The sequence below is a fragment of the Chaetodon trifascialis genome, chromosome 1 (assembly GCF_039877785.1).
Source record: "Chaetodon trifascialis isolate fChaTrf1 chromosome 1, fChaTrf1.hap1, whole genome shotgun sequence".
NCBI lineage: Eukaryota > Metazoa > Chordata > Actinopteri > Chaetodontiformes > Chaetodontidae > Chaetodon > Chaetodon trifascialis.
Genome location: NC_092056.1, coordinates 1,303,956 through 1,326,409, shown reverse-complemented (window position 1 = coordinate 1,326,409; position 22,454 = coordinate 1,303,956).

Here is a 22,454-nt window from a genome sequence, read left to right as displayed (position 1 = left end):
AGACGCTTTGATGATAACGATCAGTGTGTGTGATGCTGAAAGATGAACATTATTAACTGATGGACGTCTTCCTGGACAGACAGCAGGACGGTGCCCTTTCCTCTTTCGTCCGTCCCCTCCAATCTCGGTTTTGCTGTCTCTTCCCTTTTCCCCATTTCGTCTTCTATCACTTCATCTCACTCTTGCAGTGCTCTGTGCTCCCAGAGGGGTTGAGTGGGCACATTTTCTCATCTCCATCTTTGTCCTCCCTCTGGAGGAGGCGGAGGAGGTGGAGACTGAAGTAGACAAAATCTACAATGCGGCAAATAGGTTTCTGATGTCCTGGTTCTGGGGGACAGATGTTGAGATGATCGTCCTTGTTTCCACTGTTGTACATCAGTCTGTGACACTGCAGAAGCTTTGACTTATGAAGAAGTTTGTGATTTTCTTCCCATCATGCATCGCTGTCCACGTTTTTACTGAGTGAGTCCGGCAGGTCTGGTTTGACCAGGTAGGACAAACAACCGTCCAATCAGAGCTCTGCAAACGCTCTGACAGCACTTTCAGACGTTCGAGGCTGCTGCTGCAGCCGCCTCCATCATCTCCAAAGTGACTTGCCACATCGCCATAGCAACCACAGAAACCACAAAGTGAGGCAGGAGCTAATTTCACTGATTTTAAGAGCTGCTCACCAGCAGAGGACAAACATGTCCATTAACGGTCCAGTTCACAGCTTTAATCATCCGGTCTGCACCAATAAGGAACGTGTACAGCAGCAGTTTAACATTAGTTATAATGAGCTGATGTAATCATGTCGTCTCCTCTACAGTCTGCGTTAAGACGCTCCGTCAGGAGGTCACAGCAGGGGGCAGCAGCAGCAGCCTGTCAGCAGGTCTGGATGACGCTGCCGGTGGACAGACGCCTGATTAGCATCGCGCTCCTGTGACGTTATCAGACTCCTGATGGACAGTTTAGAACTAGAAGAATCTAAATAGGACCAGAGATATGTCTTTCTTTCAAGAACTGGTGCCTACATTACCCACAGTGCAACACGACTGCAGAGAGTTCGCTCGCAGGTCATTGTGGTGCGTTATGCTAGCAGCGGCTAATGTAGCCTGCAGATGCTGCAGACGTCTGACAGCTCAGTGCTCTCTGACCTGTTGCCTTCAATGACGCTGACTCGAGTGACATCACTCGAAGAGGCTGACTCGAGTGACATCACTTGAGGACGTCCAGCAGACGTCCCACAGCTCCCCTGAGGCACTGAAGGCTTTATGCTGCCTTCAAACGCATGCAGAGCTCCAGCATAGCGGTCTGTGAACTGGGTGGTTCCACAGAATGACGCTGACGGTTTCCTGTGATATTTTTGTGTCTCACAGACTTTTGGATCGTCTCGTTTCGGACTCTCTGCCTCGCCGCCATGAACAGAATGCTAAATTTCAAGTCCAGTTTTCACAGCTGCCACAGTGCCGTAGTTCAGAACAGATGTTAACAGTCAGTGGTGCGTTCAGGGTCCCGCTGAAGGACATCTCGGCGCTCGTTTTGAAACCTCGATCCTGCGAGACGCTGCAGGACAGTCCTCCCGCTGCTGCTTTATTCTGTCTCCATATGCTTCTGGCACACAGACGTCACATCTTTGAGTCTCCGTCCTCAGCGTTAATGTCTCCATCCTGGCACATCCTCTCCCCCTCAAATGGCTTCTCTGCAGTCTGCGAGCAGATTCCCGGTGACGCCCGGGTCCCTCGGGGCTCCGCTGATTGGCAGAGTCCCTAATTGCGACCACCTCTTTGTGAATAATAGATGCTCGTCGAGCTAAGTGGAGTGATTAAATATTAAGAGGCCGAGAACATGCCACGCAAGTCTATTTTTGAACAGTACATGACCGGGAAACAAACTGCAGGAGGACGGAAATCAGAGAATCTCCTCGGGCCGTGTTGTTTGTGCTCGGCTCCGGGCTGTCAGATTAGCTTCTGGAAAACTCCCCTCTGTCCTCGGCAAAGCGTGACGCCCTCCTCACCTGTGTCCTCGTCTCTCGCTGACAAACTCACACCTGCTTTAAAGCTGCTTCATCAGGAATGACTGTGGAACAGTAAACAAAGGGGGTCAAAGAGCAGAAAATCACAACCGCGCTCTGAAACTCTTCGTCTTCTTCATCAGACTTCTGTCATTTCTGAATTAAGTGGGACTCCTTTTATTCCAGCGTCGTCTTTGCTGACTGGATGGACCAAACAGCAGTCAACCAACGACTCCTGAGCAGCTTCTGTGTCCAGAATTTAAAACACGACTCTTATCTGTTCAGTTTGTCCCCTGAAGCTGCGAAATCGTCGAGTTTTCTTCAGAAAAACAACATTTTAAGACCTACTGCGTGAAAACCAGAGAGCTCCTTTCCTCCGGTTATTAATGTGATCTGTACCTGCATCAGGACGCGCTGGTGATGTGCAGGCCGAGGGTCATGTGACTCACAGGGTTAGCCAAGCTAGCTGCTCTTCTCAGTGTTAGCATAGTTAGCAAGTTAGCCTCCAGACGCCTTCAGCTGGACTTTTTTCCTGAAGTATTCCAGCTTCGGTTTGACTTTTTCCCTCATAATATGACTGAAAATACGATGAAACATCTACTGACGGTGTCTCCTTTGTCCACACGCTGATGTGTGATTTAAAAGCGCTGATGATGTGAAGACACACAGAAGTGAAAAAATGTGAATTACCTCAGGTTGTAAAATCTGTAATATGGCCTTGGCAATAGTGTGTGGTCACATGCATGGATGCGCCAGCGTGTGTGTGTGCGTGTGTGTGTGTGCGTGTGTGTGTGTGTGTGTGTGTGTGTGTGTGTGTAAACCATTTGAAGGGTAATGAAAGTGAGGAGATTGGTCTCAGCTCTCCCACACCTGGTACAGCACAGAAATAGATGCCATAGCTGCAACTAGACTGAGTGCATGTGACAGCAGTATTCAGACACGCTTCACTGTGTGTGTGTGTGTGTGTGTGTGTGTGTGTGTGTGTGTGTGTGTGTGTGTGTGTGTGGGCGTCTGTAGGTCACTGGAGCTCCACCTCATTTACTGCAGACTAAATTGGCTGTGGAAGTGGACGTGGTGGTTCCCGTTGGACCAATCAGAAGAGAAAAAACATCAGTTTGTAATTAAATTTTCCTCGCTGCCGTTTTTTTTGTTTTTGCTGCTTCATTTATTACAGCCGTGCTTCGTGTTGTGGCAGGTGGTCTAAATCATATTTTATCTTAATAAAAACTTGCAGAAAAACCTCTAAAGTGGAGCTGCAGGAGCTCTGCTGTACCTGTTAGCCGACGGAGCCCGAAACAACGTCTGCCGCCGTGCTTTGCATCCGTAATGAGCCCCGGTCAACGTGCGAAAAACGTTGATATTTGGGAAGAATAACGTTAACCCATTTACATTTTCTCCAGCCAAGGCAGAAAGGGGAGCGTTCTTATTCCTTGCGGGAGGTTGATTTTGCAAAAATAACTGGGTGTGCTTCCTGAAGTCAAAGTGAAGCATTAGTATGCTGCCGATGATGCCGGAGACCTTTGCGGTGTTCACACAGATGTCCCATTAGACCCAAACCTGCAGCGCAGAGAGGAAGACAGATGCTGCCGGCCTGAGCTGAAGGCCTGGAGTCCGGCTGGGCCTCCAACACTCAGCGCTGCGCTGACGGAGGTGAGAGGAAAGCCCGAATATCAAACCTGAGGGACGAGAGGATCTCCGTGTGTCCGGCTTTAAAGCTGAGAATAAGAACGGCGCAGATGAACTGAATGTACAAACTTTCTCGTCCTCCTTTTTCCTCCCGCAGCGATAAACGAGGCGTCACACACACCACGAGCGTCTCATTCATGTGTGATGAAGTCACAAAAGTGAGTTTTAGCTGTCAGAGTCATGTTGTTGCTGCAGAGAAGAAAAACACATTTTCACACATTTTAACCACCTAGGACGTTAAAATGTCCTCTTAGACGTCGAGTAATCACTGCGTGTGTTAGAAAGTCTCCAGCGCTTTGGTTTCCCACGTCGCTAAACGTGTCAAACTACCTGAAAATGCGTTTTTTAGAGATTCAGCTCGGGCGTCTCAGAGCAGCTGCAGATCCACATCAGTGTCATCTCAGCCAGTCCAGGAGCTGATTCGACTCTCATCTTCATCACATGGATCATTTCAAAGATCTTCTTCTATGTCGTTAACAGCTAAATTTGGGATTTTGCTTTTTATATTTGCTTAATAATCAGCTTTGTAGAGGAAGAAGACGTTTTCTGGAACTCCTTCATCCATCGTCGCTGAGTCAGCAAACACTGACCACCGGACAGAGCTTCAGTCCAGAAAACGACTCTTTGATTTCTTTATTCTCAAACAGAAAACAGTTTATATTTTCTGCTAAACGGCCGGAGCTCCTGCTGTAGTTCAGTGGACAAAAGAAACTAAAAATACTGCGTTCATTGAATCATGAAGAGGCTCTGAGCCAAATCGGAAAACCAATAATGGGTCGATTGTGGTTTGAATAGCTGAATGTAGTGTGTGTGTGTGTGTGTGTGTGTGTGTGTGTGTGTGTGTGTGTGTGTGTGTGTGTGTGTGTGTGTGTGTGTGTGTGTGTGTGTGTGTGTGTGTGTGTGTGTGTGTGTGTGTGTAGCTCTGACTCAGATCCTGCTTCTGTTCAGAGTACATGGATATCAGAGGTACTTTTACTGTAATAGTACGTCACAGTGAGGTTAGCGTGTGTGTTCTGCTGCCGTCCTGAACGACAGCCGGTCGCCTCCTTTCCGTCACTCTAAAGCGGCTCTAACATGAGTCGGCGCTGACCTCTGACCCCCAGTCGGGGGCCGTGAGCTCCGTTAACTCTGACAGATGAACGGCGTTGACCGCGAGAGCAGGGGGCCCGTCGTCGGCCCCTCCAGGTGCCGTCGGCTCCGTCACCGGAGCAGATTTTAATCAGCAGCAGCTCTAAAGGTTGCGCTGTCCGCGCTGAATGTGTTTGACAGGGTTTTGAATAATTACTGTAGGTCTCCCAGATCGCTGTAGTTGGTGGAATAATGGGCTGATAAATAATAAAGCAGCTGTTTCACACAGTCGCCCTCCTGGCTTTGGCTGTTGTGCAGAGTTTCGCCTTGGCGGTGCAGAAACACAACAGCTCTGAGTGCTTCCTGATTGACGGTGACGTTCAGGGAAGTTCTGGATGCAAACACACAACCAAACTCTGACCCCACTTCCTGTCTAGCCACAGCTCCACTAGCTTCTGCCATCTTTTTATGGTTTTCTGTCCATATTCAAAGCTAAATGGGCGATAGAAGTCAAACAATTCACTTGTAAAACTACACTAAAAACAGCACAAAGTCTTTTATTCAGGAGGCATTGATTGATTCATGACATCCAGGATCGAGCTGCTCTTCCTGTAACCTTACACTCTCACCGTCAGACGCTCGCCTCGCCTCAGAGCTGCTGACCTTTGACCTCTCTCTGGGAAATGGTGTTTGTTAAAGGCCTACTTTAGTAACATGTATTGACGGAGATGTGATATAATACTTGTAGTTTTGTGTCCATGTGTTTGCGTACAATCACCAGAAATGTTGCGTTAGCATGCTGACATTAGCATTTAGCTAAAGCACCGCCGGCCAGCCGTCTCACAGAGCCTCTAAACAGGCCGCTCACACCTGCACACTCTGAAGCTGGGCCTGTGATTGGCTGCTCTTCATCGTGAACGGGACCTGGCGTTGGCGGCCAGCAGCAGTGCTGCAGGGCTCAGTTGGGAGATGCCACCCTCCCGCCCAGACGCTTTGATTGACAGGTGATTTCTAGGAAGTGAAGTCCGCGAACATGGCAGCAGAGTCAGAATTAGAGGCTCTCAGAGTGGTTTGGAGAGCCTCCACTGTTCTTTATCTCTAATTGAAAACAAGTGTTCCTAACACAGTAAATAATCAAATTAACAACGGGTAATTGTCACTGAAAGCCTCGTCCTCGCCTCCGGGGGAAGCTTTTTGAAGATGCTCGGGAAGCGGCTGTCGCTGGTCTCGGCTTGCTCTGTAATTCAGTAATAATGCTGAGAGATCACAGGGCTGCTTCATTATGAATACTCCACAGCGCTCTGCAGAGATGGAAAAGGGCTGCGAGTACTTTGAGATTAAAATTTCTGCTCCCCATCTATTATTCGAAAAGGATGCTTCGCTGTTATCTCGCTGAGCTCATCTCTGCATGTCTCAGTGAAATGTTACTGGTCTTAGGTCCACAGCATAAAAACTGCATCCCTCACAGCAGATTGCTTTTGTTGGATTTAGTTTAATCACGGGAGTTTTTGGGTTGAGATTTTGATAGCGTTGGTCATCATTTCTGAGTATTTTGTTTTCTGGCTGAATCACTGAAATCTGAAGACTTTAAACGAAGCTGAAGGTCAAACTGTCCACTGAACTACAACCCTGAGCCAAAGACATCCGGGATGTTGAGTGAAATGGAAATTCAAACACAGCGCGTCCTCGTGGTCCTCTTCGTCCCTGTGCTCCATCAGCTTGTCTTCACTCGGACAGTGTTTGGGAGCTGAGGACAGGAGCTGTTGGACTTTTGGACGTGAAGTTTTTTCTCATTCTTGCTTGAAATACAACTTCAGGTGCTCAACAGTTCGGTCTCTGTTGGTGTACTTTGTCCTTCATGATGCTCCTCACATTTCAGTGGGGGACAGGTCTGGACTCCAGTTTAGTCCCTGCACTGTGGACCCCTTATAGGACACTTGTCCACTTTGCGTCAGTCGGTCTCGAGTCCAGAGAAGTTTCTGGATGTTGTTGGAGTCTAAACAGTGGTGAACTGTTCCCAAGCGTGTCATGACATCCTCCATGAGGTCTTATTGGTTTTTAGCAATGTGAGGGGTCAAAGGTCATGAGTACACAGTGCTGTTTCTGGCTTTTAGCCTGACATGTAGAGATCTCTCCAGATTCTCTCAACCTTTTGAATAATGGATTGCAGATGGTGAAATCCCTAAATTCCTGGCAGTTGTGTGTTGAGAAACATTTCTAAGCTTTTGGACTGTTCGCCCACACAGGTCAGCCTTCCCATGATGCCCCTCTCATACCCAATCATCAAAGCCTCAAAGTCTGCAAGAAATCAACTAGTTTTCAGCTGCGCCGTCAATCAGACTCAATTATTAACCTGCGATTGATCAGACAGACGTGAGCACGACTCCGACGGGATGGTCAGGTTGCTCTTTGTCTGTTGGATTTGCAAACAGCTAATGCTTTGCTAACACGGTTTACATGATAACTTTAAAAGGGTGTTCGTCCTGTTCTGCCCCCTAGAGGCCAAAAATAGACTCATGCAGCTTTAAAGCATCAAAACAAACTTACATTTGAGCACAAACCTGTTTTTGACACATTTAGGCTCAGAGGCTTCAGTACGTGGATCACACACTGCCCTGCAGCAGATGATAAAGAGTGTTTTATATATAAAACAGTTCAAGTTTCACATCTGATGAAGTCCCTCTCCGCCAGGCTGCAGGTCTCTTCAGCTCAGGGCTGAGAGCCCAGGGGAGCTGCGAAACGCCTTCTTGTGACATCCAAAAGCATGAATTTTGATATAATTGCTTAACGTTTAACCCCTCCGCTGTAGTGCATCAATAGCGTGAAGCTAGTATTTCATTTTTTTGCTCCTCCAGAGGAATGAGGAGTGCAGTGAGCTCAGCGAGGAGCCTGAATGTAATTGGGTGATTTACTTCGCTCCCCGGGGATTCTGTCCATTAATCGATGAAATGGCAAAGGCTGTAAAACACAGTGAGGACCGTCTGCAGGGAGTCATCCATCATGACAGACGTCTAAGAAAGAGAAAGGACTGCTTCAAAGACTCATCTCATCTGGGGTCTCGTGCTTTTGTCCATCGTTTACGTCACGAATGATAACGAGCCAAAAACGACGCTCTAACGTGAGCTGCTGTCGTTAGCGTGTCGGGCTAACAAGCTAACGAGTAAACAAGCCTCACTTCAAGTCAAGGAGCCACATCACCTGTTTGTCTGTGGCGTTATCTTTGAAAAACGTCCTGCGTGATGTCCGCCCGCCTGACGGCTGTGGACGCTTTCAGAATTTATGCTAACTTCTTTTGGGCTAACGTCGTTTAGGCTAACGTTAGCAGCTCTTTATTTAAGTTTACACTCCAGCCAAACAGCCAAACAGGCTCATAAAAGAACAGCAATCTTATATTTAACTTATCGTAATGAGGTAAAATGTCACTGTATTGATCCCACGTCGGGGAAATTACGATGTTACAGACAACGATGATAGCAAGAATGAAGAAGGAGACATAGAAAAATGATAAAAAAGAAATATTTAATGTTCATTATATACAAAAATAAAGTTCCTTTAGAAGGACGGCTCAGTTTCTGAGTGGAACTTGACTTAACGAACGGTTAATGAACCGTCTGAGCGGGAATCTGAAGGCCTCTCATCGTTTGTGATCCTCAGTTTCCTCAGATTCCTCAAAAACAGGTGAAAAGGTAAAAGGGGGCGCAGCGCCTCCTGCTCATGGCCGAGCCCGGCTGCAGGTTAACGATCTCTGAGTGACAGCGTCAGGACCTGCTACGACACGAAGGGAAGAGGAGCGACTAATTATCTCCTGAGCCCCTGACGCTCGGAGGACTTCAGTCTTTGCTCTGCTTTTGTCTGCTGCTCTCTCCTGCAGTAAGTTGTCAGTTTGTGGGACATGCGGGGGCGTCTGAGGTCGACTGAGTGAGGACTGAACGGCTCCTCGCTGAACATCCCGTTTCCTCGCTGCACCTCCAGGAGCCCGAGATAAGCCCGTGAAGGTGAGAAGAGGAGCTTTCTGATTTATTTTGACACCCTTTCATCACTCTGGCCTCTTGTCAGGTTTGTCATCTCTGAGCTGACGGAGCCGGATTTCAGGTAGGTTTTTCCACAGCGTTGCCAGCGGCTCGCCGCTCCAGCCTAATGAGCCATCTGGGCTCGGCGACGGGCTTTGGCAAAGTCACACATGTCCTAGCAGGGATGACACCAGCCCACACGGCCTCAGACCCGGTGAAGTGCCAGCCGGGTGAAACGGGGTCAATAACGCCTGCATGCGCCCCCTCTGCAGCGCAGGTTTGGTAATAAATGAGTAGAAACAGAAGCCTGTAAAGACCTGCTGAGAACAGTTTCCCCTCCGACCCGACAGACAGCACGTATGAACGCTGTGAATGAGGCAGACGTGAGGAACGATGGACTCACTGAACTGAAGAGCACCGAGTGGGATTCCAGCTCAGCACAGTTTAGCTGCTTTTGGAAATGTCTGCACTCACATGTTGATGTGAAGACAAGCTGACTCCAGAGAAGCTGAGACGCTGAGTAAAACATAAATAAATCAGAATATCGGAAAAGGCGAGTTAGTGAACAAGAGTCAGACCAACGCAGTCATTAATGCAGTAAACATATACAGATATGTACACGTGGATGAAGTAAAAACACAAATTTAGCAGGCATGTAGACTGTTAGCTGCCAACAGCTAGCTTAGCATCGTGGCTAGCATGGTTAGCAGCAAACCCCGATCCAAACAAAACTGTGACGCTGCTGAAAACATCAATTAAACAGGAAGTGATCAGCTGATCTGATCCTCTCTGACACAGACTGACCTGAGAACAGCTCACAGTCATCATGTTTAATGTTCTTCATCATCAGCTTCATTGATTTCTGTAAATATCTGATGCAGCAACATGTTTCACAGACTGGGAAAGATGCTCCAGACACACCTGTCTGGAACGTTCCACAGGTAAACAGGTGAGAGGATCATGATTGGGTATGAAAGGATGGAGCGAGTTCACCACTTTGTGAGCACATGAGTGGATGAAGGAGATGAACACATGAAGCTGCTGACTGATGAATGATGCTGCTGGTTTGATTTCCAGACTGTTTAGACTCAGCGTGTGTCTTATGCAGATCTCTGAGAGATGGATTTATAGCTGCTGTTTGGAGTCGTGCTAAAACGACACCAGAAAGACTTTTATTTTGAACCCTGGACGCTTCCTGTTTGTTGGACTCAGCAGCAGCAGATCTGCAGCAGCAGATCCATCAGCTGCCTGTTGGCCGTCAGTCACGATCTTCTCGCCATCGTTCAGCGTGTCGACGTGTCAGTAAACATGTCAGTAAACGTGTCAGTAAACGTGTCAGCCTGAGCTGTGTTCGAGGACACACTCACTGCTTCTCAGATTTGACGTGAGGCGTCTTTATTTGCAGACGGACGTGATGATTCGCGTCCTGACGTCCAGCTCTGCGTCCTCGTGTTCAGTCTGTCCACAGTCGTCCCTTCAGAGGGTTGGACAGCTGCTGTAAACGCTCGTCTCTCTGCTCTGTTTCATTCACGTCATGTTCACGCTCCGACAGTATCAGGTGTGTTTGACTCGCGCTCTGTGCCGCGAACCGTCACACACACTCTGTGTGTGTGTGTGTGTGTGTGTGTGTGTGTGTGTGTGTAGTTAATGGAGGGATGTATTACACTGGTTCAGTCATGCAAATGACTGCACCCCGCTGTGTTTAACCTGATGATTGTAATCTCAGTGGAGCTTGTTCTCGCTGATCTCGGGGGTTTGAGCCGGCGCGAGCTGCTGGAAACAGTCCTATGTAGATGTTTGCTCCGGCCTTGTGGATGACTGTGTGTGTGCAGTGTGATGAGATATGTAAGATATATGTTGCAGGTGACCTCAACAGCAGGTCCAACGTCCAATCACATTCAGGCTAATGGAGTCAGTGTAAACACCCATTGCATACTTATAGCTCCACTAAGCACGTTTTCAGGCCAGTTTGGGTGTTTTTTCTCACGTCTGAGAACTGAAACTAGAGAACTTCAAGCATTTTTCCTTGAAAATTGACTTAAACAACATTGATTATCAATATCCAGCAGCTGCAGCTCCACATCCTGGACTTTAAGGATTTCTTTCACTGTTGGACTTGAGGTTCAAAGTGATTCGATCGAAACATGTTTCATACTGTGCATACGACCAAAACATGGGACAAGTTACGGTTTTGGCCTGATGATGGCGTCAGATGAAAAGTCATCAAAGTAACTGTAGTTGATCCTGAACGTGACGTCGGTCCATCGTGTTGTTGAAGTACGAATTCAAAGACACATAATTCATTGTATTAAAAATCAGCCTTTTAATCATAAACAGCTTCATTAATGTCACTTTACAAGCCCAAAGTCACTAATGTCTCAGTCTGTCCAGCAGACGATGTCCTCCGTCTCCAGACCCCTCAGTTTCACCCCTGAGCTCTTCAGTAGATCCGGTGCCTCCTTCTGCAGGTGATCACATGGCGTCAGTCTCCAGAGACAGCAAACACATAATGAGTGTTAAAGTGAAGCCACAGCTAATGCTGACAACAGATTTGAGCCCCAACAGGGACACTTTAATAAAGCCACATAATTGCAGGATGGGGGGGGGGTTGAGGGTTGTCCGTGATGAAGAGTGGCTTTAATTTGAACTGTGCCACGGCAGCACGAAGGCGTCCGGGTTCCCGGGCTCTAAATCAGTCCGCCGTGAGTCCGCCGTGCGCCGAATAGCAGATAAAAATCGCGCCGAACTTCAAAGAATGACATTTAGCTGCAGCGGCTCCACATGCGTCCTTGGCGAGCAGAGCGGGCCTTGACTGATCTGTGTTTGTATCAGTCAGCCACATGGATAATGCAGCAGATTCTTCCTGGGGCTCTTGTGCGTCTGAAAGCCGCCTCTGAATCAGTAAATCAAAATGTGACAGCAGTTCTAGTTGCTGGAATACCTAAAAGGGATTGCAGGCAGGCTGCTGTACGTAGACACATCAGAAAACACATCGCAGCCTCCTCTTCACGTCCACGTGACTGGAATCTCTATGTGAGATCCTTTAATTCCACTCGGCTTGTTGTGGTAGAAAACATTTTCTGTGCAGGCAGCAACCTTTAAATAGACCGAATGAGTGCGTGAGCCTCCGAGGGAGCAGATGCATTAACTTAATGAAGCCATAAAAGAAGAAGAGAAAACCACATAATAACACGAACCTGTCTGAGACGAATCACCAGCTTTTCCTCAAGGTCATTTTCTCGCTCTCCACTCGTACAAGTCTGTCTTTCTCTTCAGATCCGCTCTGAAAAAATGATGTTTAATCAGTGTGACCATAAGGACGAACCCTCTGAGGCCTTTTCTCGGCACATTAGCGCCACCTGTAGATCTGTGGAACGCTTGACGCCGTCCCTTTGAGGATGAATGGATGAATAAATGAAACGTAGAAACAACCGTAAGTCTTCGCCTCACCCGCCCACGATCCATCTGCACAGAGCAGATTGATCCGGACAGGAAGTCATAAATAGGAACAGTGCAGTGCATGTGATGAATTTTCAAAATAAAACGCGGGAACTTTTAGCAGTAAAATCATGCAGATGTGTAACTTTCACTGAGCTCTGAATGCAGCTTTGACCCTTTTCTTAACTCGTCACCACCTGTAGCAGAGTTTCACCTTGGCACGGTGGTAACACTGTCGCCTCACAGTTAGAAGGTCCCAGTTCGATTCCCGCTGGGGGCCTGTCCTCCCCCTTCAGTGCCTGCTGCTCGAGGAAAAAGGGCCTTTCTGAGTTTGTGTTCACCCCCACTAAAAACATGCAAGAAGATCACCACCTGACCGATGGTGATGAAGGAACTGGTTCTCTCTTGAGTAAATACTTTGAGGAAACACTCATATTAAACACAAACACACACACACACACACACACACACACACACACACACACACGGGAGCAGAGCAAACCCGAGTTAGTCCACCTCACTGCGAGACGATCCGTCCTCCGTGTGTCTTCATGAGAGCTGGCCGGCCGATGAAGCTGCTGGTGGGACGAGTGTGATGGAATGAGAAGAGACAGGCAGGAGATTGGTTTGTCCGGTGCTGCCACGGTGATGGATGCAGGGGAAACCTGGAGGACCACACACACACGGATGGAAACACAACCCGCGGGCCGCATCTATATTTAACCATAATAAAACACGATGAGGTGATACATTTCAATTCACATGAAGCCATAACCGCATCCCAGCCTCATCCTGCCCGGGTCTGAACCAGGTCTGTGGCAGTGAGCCTTTACAGTGCCGAGGAGGAAATTCACTTCTCTGCCCCTCGTATCAGTTTCACAGCACGTTTGAAGGCTTATAAACTCCTAAATCTGTGACATTACTTTTATTTTTGTTTGTATCTGGAAACTCTGCAGTCGCTTTCCGGAGGATAAAACTTAGTGGATGGTAAAAAAAATCATCTCAGCAGCTTAAAAGGTGGGAAAAAACACATCAGGCTGATGTTTGGTGTGAAAACACAGATTCACTGTGGACACTGAAGGGTGTGCTCTGCCGTCGGCCACCAGAGGCAGCACTGAGCAGCCTTCAGCTGCAATCCATTCGGTTTGTCTTTTCACTGCCTTTAATAACGTTCGAGGGACGGATGACTCGGTGGTGGAGCTCAGCGGGGACCACCAGTGACCCCCGTAGACTAAACTCGGGCCCACACAGCGCCACTTCTTTCGTTACGAGCAGAACTTTACATTTAATTTCCTGTCGCTGCTTCACAATAAAAGCATCCCAGCGTTTTTTCCAATGGAGGGCTTTTAATGTGAAGGAGTAGCTAGATCAAAAGAAACTCCACACTGTCTAATCAGAATAAGATGGGTTTATTTTAGGTTTCACACACGAATGTTGGCTGTGAGCAAACCTGATCCTGTGGCCTCCGTGGTGCCAACCAATGGACGTCAAACATGAGCTGATGGGAGGAAAGTTTCTGTTTGTGCAGAAGGAAACAAACCAGCACGGAACAACAGCTGCAGCGTACAACAACAACATCTGGCTCCATTTTCCTGTGAACCCTCATTAATTTCTGACCTTTCCTGGATGGATGTGCGATCAGCTGCAGCAGGCCGGACGCGCTCAGCGTCACCTGACGGGTTCAGATTCTGGACCGACGCACGGTGGAGATCACGTTTCCTCTGATGAGTCAGTCCGCTGATTAAAGCGCTTTGTGGAGTTATGCTGTTTATGTTATGGTGTTTAATGTGTTAGCGCAGCTGCCACACACACACACACACACATGCACAAACACACACACATGCACACACACACAAACAGCTGAGGAAAGACGAGACTATTATAGCTCAGTAATGTAAGTGATGAAAACACGGCATGAGCATATATACAAAAGTTAACATGACAACATTTAAGAATACACACACACACACACACACACACACACACACACACACACTTCTTGGATCAGTGAGTGCGTGATTGGCCCTTAATAAACTGTCATTTGTGCTAATACGCCAGCGTTTCCTATAATTGGCTCAGTCGTGTTTGTGGTTCAGCATCATCATGTATAATTAAAGTCAACACTTGTCAAAATGCTAATTTTCAACATCCATGTTCGCCCCGACGGTGTGAAACCCACACATAGCGTGTGTGCGTGCGTGCGTGTGTGTGTGTGTCAGGGGCTGAGTGTAAAGGTCAGACAGTCAGCTGGAATCCTCCATCAAAGCCTTCAGGTGATCTGCCTGCTGACCCCGATGACACCGTCATTAAATAACACCCCCTGGCTCTGACACAGGCCTACTGTGTGTGTGTGCGTGCGTGTTAAGTTTGTCTTGCCAAACACGACAGCTGCAACAAGCGATGCATCAGTTTCACAAGGCTGCTGCTCCATCCTTTGCCTGTGTGTGTGTGTGTGTGTGTGTGTGTGTGTGTGTGTGTGTGTGTGTGATATCACCTGTTGTTACCTGGCAGCCGTTGTTTAATTCCCAGCAGGTTTGACACAGAGCCGTATTGATAGTTTCCGGCACCTGTCTGCTCTTTTTTTGTCCGTTTTTTCGAGGACACGCTTCCAGTCGACAGCTCTGAAGTTACAGGATTTTCCTAAAGAACAAAGTACGGACTCATACGAAGATAATCCCTCTTCATCATCACTTTGGACCTGCTCAGGTGTGCGGTGGCGTCTGCGCAGACCCTGACCTGTATCTGCTCACGCTGCTGCCTTCAGGTTGTTTCCGGTGGGCGTTTAGCCTCCAGCCAGGAACCACATTGTAAGCGTCCAGGAGGAAGTTGCGGCTGCTCATCCTGAACGTGGGGGCACACATTTAGCCAATCAGACGAGGTGTGAGCTCACCCCTCCCATTCTCGTCTGAAACATCTTTGAATCCTGACACCTCATTGGTTACTTATCGTCTGCCTGTGTAACGCTGCAGGTCGGGCTGTAAACATGGGACACATCGAGAGAATTCCCACATTTCTGACAGTCACTGTTGGTGGATGTATCTCCTCCTCCTCCTCCTCCTCCTCCTCCTCCTCCTCCTCCTCCTCCTCCTCCTCCTCAAGGTGGAGGTCAGGGGGTGTATTCTGCTTTAAGAGCTCCACTAAATGCTGCAGTACCTTGATCTCTCCAACAGGCGGAGTTTATCCTCCTTCACAGGGAGTGGTGAGGCAGAACACTCACGCGCACACGCGCACACACACCATCCCATAAACTGCTGGTGTGTGTTCTGTGTTTGTGTTTCCAGCTCGTCATATTGGAGGGATGAAGGCTGGAATTCAGAGTGTGGCTGCCAGCAGCATCATCCAGCGTCTCATCTGTCTGTAATGAAGAGCTTTAGGAGGTGAAGCCTGTTATTAAAGGGTCAGGGTGGCTTCAGTCTGAGCCTGCTGGCGTGGGGAGGAGAGTGCAGCGTCGGTGGGGGGTGGGGAGGTGTATGTGTGTATGTGTGTGTGTGTGTGTGTGTGTGTGTGTGTGGGGGGGGGGGGGGGGGGGGGGGGGGGTTTGGAGTGATCCCTGCGCCAAATGTGATGCTGAGTTCAAGGGTTTTCTTCAGCCGCCGGCTGTTAGTCAGTCGTCTGCTCACGAAAATGCAGCAAAAAAAGCAAAATTGTGGTGATTTTGCACTGAAAGCAGGAGGAAGCAGATGAAGGAGAGTGAGGAGCTTTTGTTTTTCTTTGCCCGAAATCCAAGAAATATCGCTTCTTATAGCTCCAACTACGGATGAAGTTATTGTTTGCACCGCTGGCCAAGACGGCGCCGAGCCAGACACCTCAGCTGTGTTCGTTCAGATCCCAGAGCTCATATAGACCTCGTATGTATTTACAGCCGTGCCCGCTCAGACATGTAGATACCATTCACATGAACATCACAGAAATACACAGAGGGGCCTAAAACAAAGATGGACGCCTCAGATTCTGTCTTTCAGGGTAATTAAACCCACATAGGATGGAGGATGAACGTATTTTTAACCCTCACATGAGCAGCTGTGGAGTCACACTGGTGACGTGATGCTTTATAAACTGCTGCACAGCTAATCTCATCCATATTAGCCTGTTTCATGCTAATTAGAAAATGGTAGCATGCTAACATTCTAGCCTAAGGTAGCGAACGTGGTAAACATAATATCTGCTTAACATTAGTGTGTTAGCATGTTAGCATAACCGCTGCTACCACTGCTTCACTTAAAGACAAAACTCTGTCTCTCTGTCTGTCTCTCTGTCTGTCCGTCTGTCCACCTGTCAGTCAGTCCGTCTGTCTCTCTGTCCGTCTGTCTGTCTCTCTGTCTGTCTCTCGGTCTGTCTCTCTGTTTGTCCACCTGTCAGTCAGTCCGTCTGTCTCTCTGCCTGTCTGTCTGTCTCTCTGTCTGTCCACCTGTCAGTCAGTCCGTCTGTCTCTCTGTCTGTCTGTCCGTCTGTCTGTCTGTCTGTCTCTCTGTCTGTCCGTACCTGCAGTGTGACAGGCTGCGGCCCGTCACCCTCAGCTCATTAACTGGCATCTGTTTGTCATTTAGCTTCAGTGGCCTCAGACGACACAGGTACGCCGCGCACCTGTCCTGTCATTACTGCCTCAGAGCTGCTGGGGAAGATATCAACCAGAAAAAAAACATCCCACACTTTCACCAAATGTGCTCTGAAAGCAGAAACATCAGCTGGAGGAGCAGAAAGAGGAAGAGGAGTCAGAGTCCTGAAAACATGGACGCTGAGGTGTCAGACACATCACCTCCTCCTCAACACCTAAAAAACATGGAGCCAAATGTTGAAACTTGGAGAAACTTTTCTGTTTACCCTTGTTTCAAAATCACAAAAAACTGTTTTAACGCTGACCCCGAATGCTGTCGAGCTAAATAGTTTGAGTTTTACCTGCGTGTGTTGAAATCATGTGAGGTAAACATACAATCCAGCAGGTCTTCTTCCTGTTGAAGTGTCCTTTTAAGACGTGAACACAAAGCTGCGGCGTCCTCCATGGCGGCTCTGACAGAGCTGTCCTGCTGTCAGCTTAAAGGTGCTGCAGGTTATGTCGTTAGCTTGGTTAGCCGTGCAGCTTGTGGTCCTGTTAGCTCACTGGAGTCTGCCTCGACCGAGAGCTCGGGAGCTCGACAGGGACTGGACAGCTGCGAGGGGTCGGTCATCAGCAGCGTGTAGAGTCGTAATATTTTCACTTCTAACTCTGAGAGTTAAGGGTTTATTTCAAAGTGGGTTTTATGTTGAGTATCAAGGCAGTCAGACTCGTCTTAGTTCAGTAAAACCTGAACTCAGAAGGTATTTTTCTGTTTAGCTGGAAAGTCAGTAGCAAGAATATTTCCTTTCTTGTAAATTTGCGACTTTATTTTATTTACTAGATTAAAAAAGCTAAAAGCATCTTTGAAACATAGCAAACTCGCTGCTTGCATAGATCTCATCTGAAACTACAGGGAGTCATAACATCAGACCATCTCTTCAGGTACAAAGTGTGTTCACGAGACGGGCTGCAGCTAGCTGGTTAGCATGCTAACTAAAATACTGTTGATGATGTTTGTTCATTTTGGAATTTTTCCAGTAAAAGTCTTACGTATTGCACCTTTAAGTCAAAAAGGGAAACCAGTAAACCTCCACATAACAGTTGGTACTTGGCACAAACAAATAAAGGCCGGTCTCTAATACACGCCGGGTACAAATGATTAAGAGGCGGGGGAGGTCAATTCAGTGTAAATACATATTTTCTATTTTTTTTTCTCAGTTATCTGTCTAGTTATGATACTCACTGCTGTGTTACTCTCAGTTTATTGTGACAGAAGCTTTTTTTACTCTTCTTTCTCCCGTTGCTTCAAATTTTTGGTGTTTTTTCGACCGCTGTTCAGCTCACAGCGCTGAAATCCATAGTTTCCTGCAGTAAGTGGTGAGTCATTGATTGTAAGTTAACAGTGAATGAAAAACAGCCCAGCAGAAACAGAGAGCAGGAAAAATGTGAGTATATAAAGACTGCTGTTGAGCTGATGGAGCTGCTGCTGTGGAAATTACATTATACTGCATTTACTGTAGCAGCTCTGTGTTTTTAGTTATTTGTGGAGAAAAACGACTTTTATCAGAGAATTTTCTGGAGATTATTCTTCTCTTAAATGATGCATCTGATGCTTGCAATAATAGTCATTTTTTATATATGTATTTGGTAATGTTTTTGTTAATTTTGTAGCGTGACTGAAGCATTGAGGGCGGAGGGATGGAGGGTGGAGGGTGGAGGGTGGAGGGATGGAGGCTCTGAGCCCATTAACAGCAGATCATCACCGCTCAGTGTGCCGTCATTAACGTGCCCTAATGTCAAACTTTGCAGCTCAAACATGGCGACAGCATCACACTCTTTTCACCTTTCTGTGGTATTTCCAAACACGTCACTGATTGGCTGCAGGCTGATGATGTAATTAAGAGCTAACATTTAAAACTTTGAAAAGGGCATCGCTGCTGAAAGTTGACGGATGACGCGTCTCGTTACTGATCGTCCTGGAGGACGGATGACTCATTCAGTCACTGACCTGTTTACTTGTTTTGTTTCCTGCTCTGTGGAAACGATCTGATCGCTGCAGGGTTTCATTCTTTCATTCTAATTAAAGTAAACGTGGATGATCTTTATTGGCTTCCAGTTGCATAACAAACTAAATATATTGACAAAGCGTCCTAAGAGTGAGTCTGATCTGCATGTCCGTTCATCCATATGCATATAAAACAAAAAAATCTGTTTGATGCATCAAATAAAATAAGATATGATGCATGATACACGATGAGCACCTGTCACCTCAAACAGCCAATCAGTGCGAGGGAGAAACTTTTCCACGTTAACTGTGCGTCCATGTGTGCAGGATCATTTGTTAAGATCTTATATGTTTCCCTTCACACCATAAGGCTTAATTTTCCCCTCGCATAAATAGCTCCACCACAACCACACACACACACACACACACACACACACACACACACACAAACACTCTAACCTCGAGAGCGTGATGAACTGTACGATTAAAGGTTAATGGATTTTTACAGCTGTGAGAGTTAGCCTTAATCGGGTCCTAATTAGAGTTCATTCAGTTTGGCTCCTTCAGCTCCTCTCCAGACAATTAGCCTCCCTCTCTCCCTGCAGAGTGCCTCTTTTCTCCACCGCCAGAAAGTAGGGCGGCGGGAGTCACGTTGCGGTCAGGCCCCGGCGGGAAACGTATCCCTCCTCCCTGTCAGGACCCGAGTGTCCTCAGCTGGATTTATGAACACCGCAGTGACTGAGGGGGTCGAACCAGGAGGTGAAAGGAGGAAATGACATCCGGGGTTAACTCGCTTTGTCAAGTTTAAAGCTCTGCAGAACTCGACTCTTACACGATTGGTTAATGCTGATCGAAACCAGCGGTCTGGGCCAATCACTGACCGGGCAGAGACGTGTGTGCACAGGTGTCTTCTCACCTTGTAGAACGTGTTGGTTAGTCCAAAGCCGGACCACCTGCAGGAAACCCACACAGACACCAAGAGGACATTCACACGGAACTGTCTCGCTGTGAGGAGACAGTGCTGACCGCTGTCCCGTCCTGTCCCGTCCTGTCCCGTCCTGTCCCGTCCACGATCATGTCAAAACAGCAGCTTCAACATGATCAATACGTTATTCTCAGACTCACAATGTAAGAATTCGATCCGTTTGTCCCCAAAGGTGGAGAAAAGCAGCATCAGTGAGGACCAGGACATCTGCATCAGTGCTCTACCTGAAGTCCTGTCTTCTTCTGTGTTGTCCCGTGCTGTCCTGTGTTGTCCTGTGTTGTCCCATGCTGTCCTGTCCTGTGCTGTCCTATGCTGTCCTGTGTTGTCCTGTGTTGTCCCGTGCTGTCCTATGCTGTCCTGTGTTGTCCTGTGCTGTCCTATGCTGTCCTGTGTTGTCCTGTGTTGTCCCGTGCTGTCCTGTGTTGTCCTGTGTTGTCCCGTGCTGTCCTGTGCTGTCCTGTGTTGTCCCGTGCTGTCCTGTCCTGTGATGTCCTGTGGAGGCTGCAGACAGACATCCTTGACCTCTGTGTCACACCGTGTTGTCAGTCAATAAGAAATGATCCGTCTGTTAACCTGGAGACGCGTCCACAAAGACAGACTTTGACTCAAACTAATAATCAGACTTGTGTCTCTGGTTTGATTCTATACTAAAAACTGGACAGTACGTTGTCCCCTTGAATTCTTCTGGACACCTTCAAGTTCATCTTCATGGGGAAACTTTCTTCCAGCAGAAAATATTAAACCTCTGGACGAATTCAACGGTTAGAAGATATTTATTTCTGATCTAAGAGCAAAATTAAGGCTGCAAGACTAAAACCGAAACCTCCCCGCTGGACCGTACCTTCACCCCCACCTGCAGTCAGTGTGTCCTGTCTCTGTCTGTCCAATAAAGAACCAGAGGAGACTGAGAGTCCAGAGGGAGGTAATAGACGAAGGAGTGAACTGCCACCAGTGGCTGTCCCTCCTTATTCTTCCTCAGAGAGTTGTAATTCATCTTTGCACCACCCTCCTCCTCCTCCTCCTCGTCCTCCTCCTCCTCCTCCTCCTCCTCCTCCTCCTCCTCGTCCTCCTCCTCCTCCTCCTCCTCGTCCTCCTCCTCCTCCTCCTCCTCCTCCTCGTCCTCCTCCTCCTCGTCCTCCTCCTCCTCGTCCTCCCGTCAACCCTCGGGTCTCTGCTTGTTTGACGGCTGCTGAAGAAGAGCAGCGGTGTGTAATAACATCACGAATGGAATTAATGTTGCAGTAATGTGTGCGAACATGCAGGACGGCGCAGTGGACCGTGAGTGTGTGTTCGGTCCTGAATAAGTGAAGGACGACGCTCGAACGCTCGAGAAGTTCCAGGAAGTGACTTTAAAAGTTTTGTTTTCCTGATCTGTCTCTTTGAATTAATGATCTGCTCGTTTTCCCCCACTCTTCTTCTTCTGTCCTTGATTTACTGTGGCCCTCCACAGTGAGAGCTCTGGTCACTGCTGGAAGACTGCTCACAGTCTTTACTTCAGGGGAAGTAACACTGAAGTTTTTATAGTTTTTCTGTTTCATAGCCTCGTTTACGGACGTTTGACAGCTCGTCTCTAAGTAGCTGTTAGTTCAGAAATAAAACTATGACATCCAAATAAAAAGGAAGGATCTCCATAAAGCTGCGTTTAGATTTTCATACAGCAGAAATGTTTCTGATCTTTTCACCTTCAGTGACATTATCTCCATCTAGACCCACAGTTTTCACTCGCGTGCTAAAATAATCTAGTACGCATCGTTAAGTTTGTCCCACGCTTTGATTTTGGAGGTGTTAGCCAACATTATTTGTACAGTCTGAATCGCCACTACGTGACCAAACACGAGGAGAAATACGAGAACTTGTCTGATCAAGAGTGCGTGACGGAGGCGGATGCTTTGCTAGCTAATCTGCCAAATCAACAAGGACTTTTTGCTAACTTGAGAACGAGCCCTTCTCCCGACGTCCTGTAACGAGGAGGGTCGAGGACATCGAGAGTGATGAAACTGATGTGCTAAACTTGATTTTACCTCGACCATTACCGGTAACTAGTTAGCTAGCTAATGTTATCGGTTAGCGCCCACAGCTTCACAGTGATTTCACCGTGACCGTATCCTCCCGTTCGTCGACGTTAGCTCGACCGGTAACGCAGAGCTGAGCGTTTTACAGCCCGCGAGCCACATCCGGCCCTTAGGGCATCCCTGCTTTAGAGCCGCTTAGAGGGACGAGGTCGGGGTGGACAGGTGAGTCATGAACATGTGACAGGAGACACAGGAGACAGGTTCCTTTTAACCGTGAGCCTCATTGTTACTGTAAACGTGACAAGAAAGAACCCTTTAAGAAGGAGAAGCTTCAACCCAAACCGCTCAGTTTCTGTAACCTGACCTGAGGACTGTTCGCTCTTTACTTACAGATGTGTTACTCAGCGTTTTTCAGCGTGACGACACATTAAGACTGAGGATGACTTTATTCGAAAGGCCTGAACCAAACGGACTAAAACTAAATAACTTCATAAAGGTAAAACCCTCACAGCATTGTTTGTACTCTGCCCAAAATATAAAAAACAGCACTGATGATGTTATTTGTGCAACTTTATTGACCGCTAACTAAAAGAGGCATAAAGTAATGAGCTGATGGTAAACCTGATCCTTAACCAGAACATCTAACCTCACTGTATTCACGTTCTGTCATGCTGGTGCTGAATGATGAGCCGTGCAGCACAGAAGAAGAATGAAAGCGTTCTG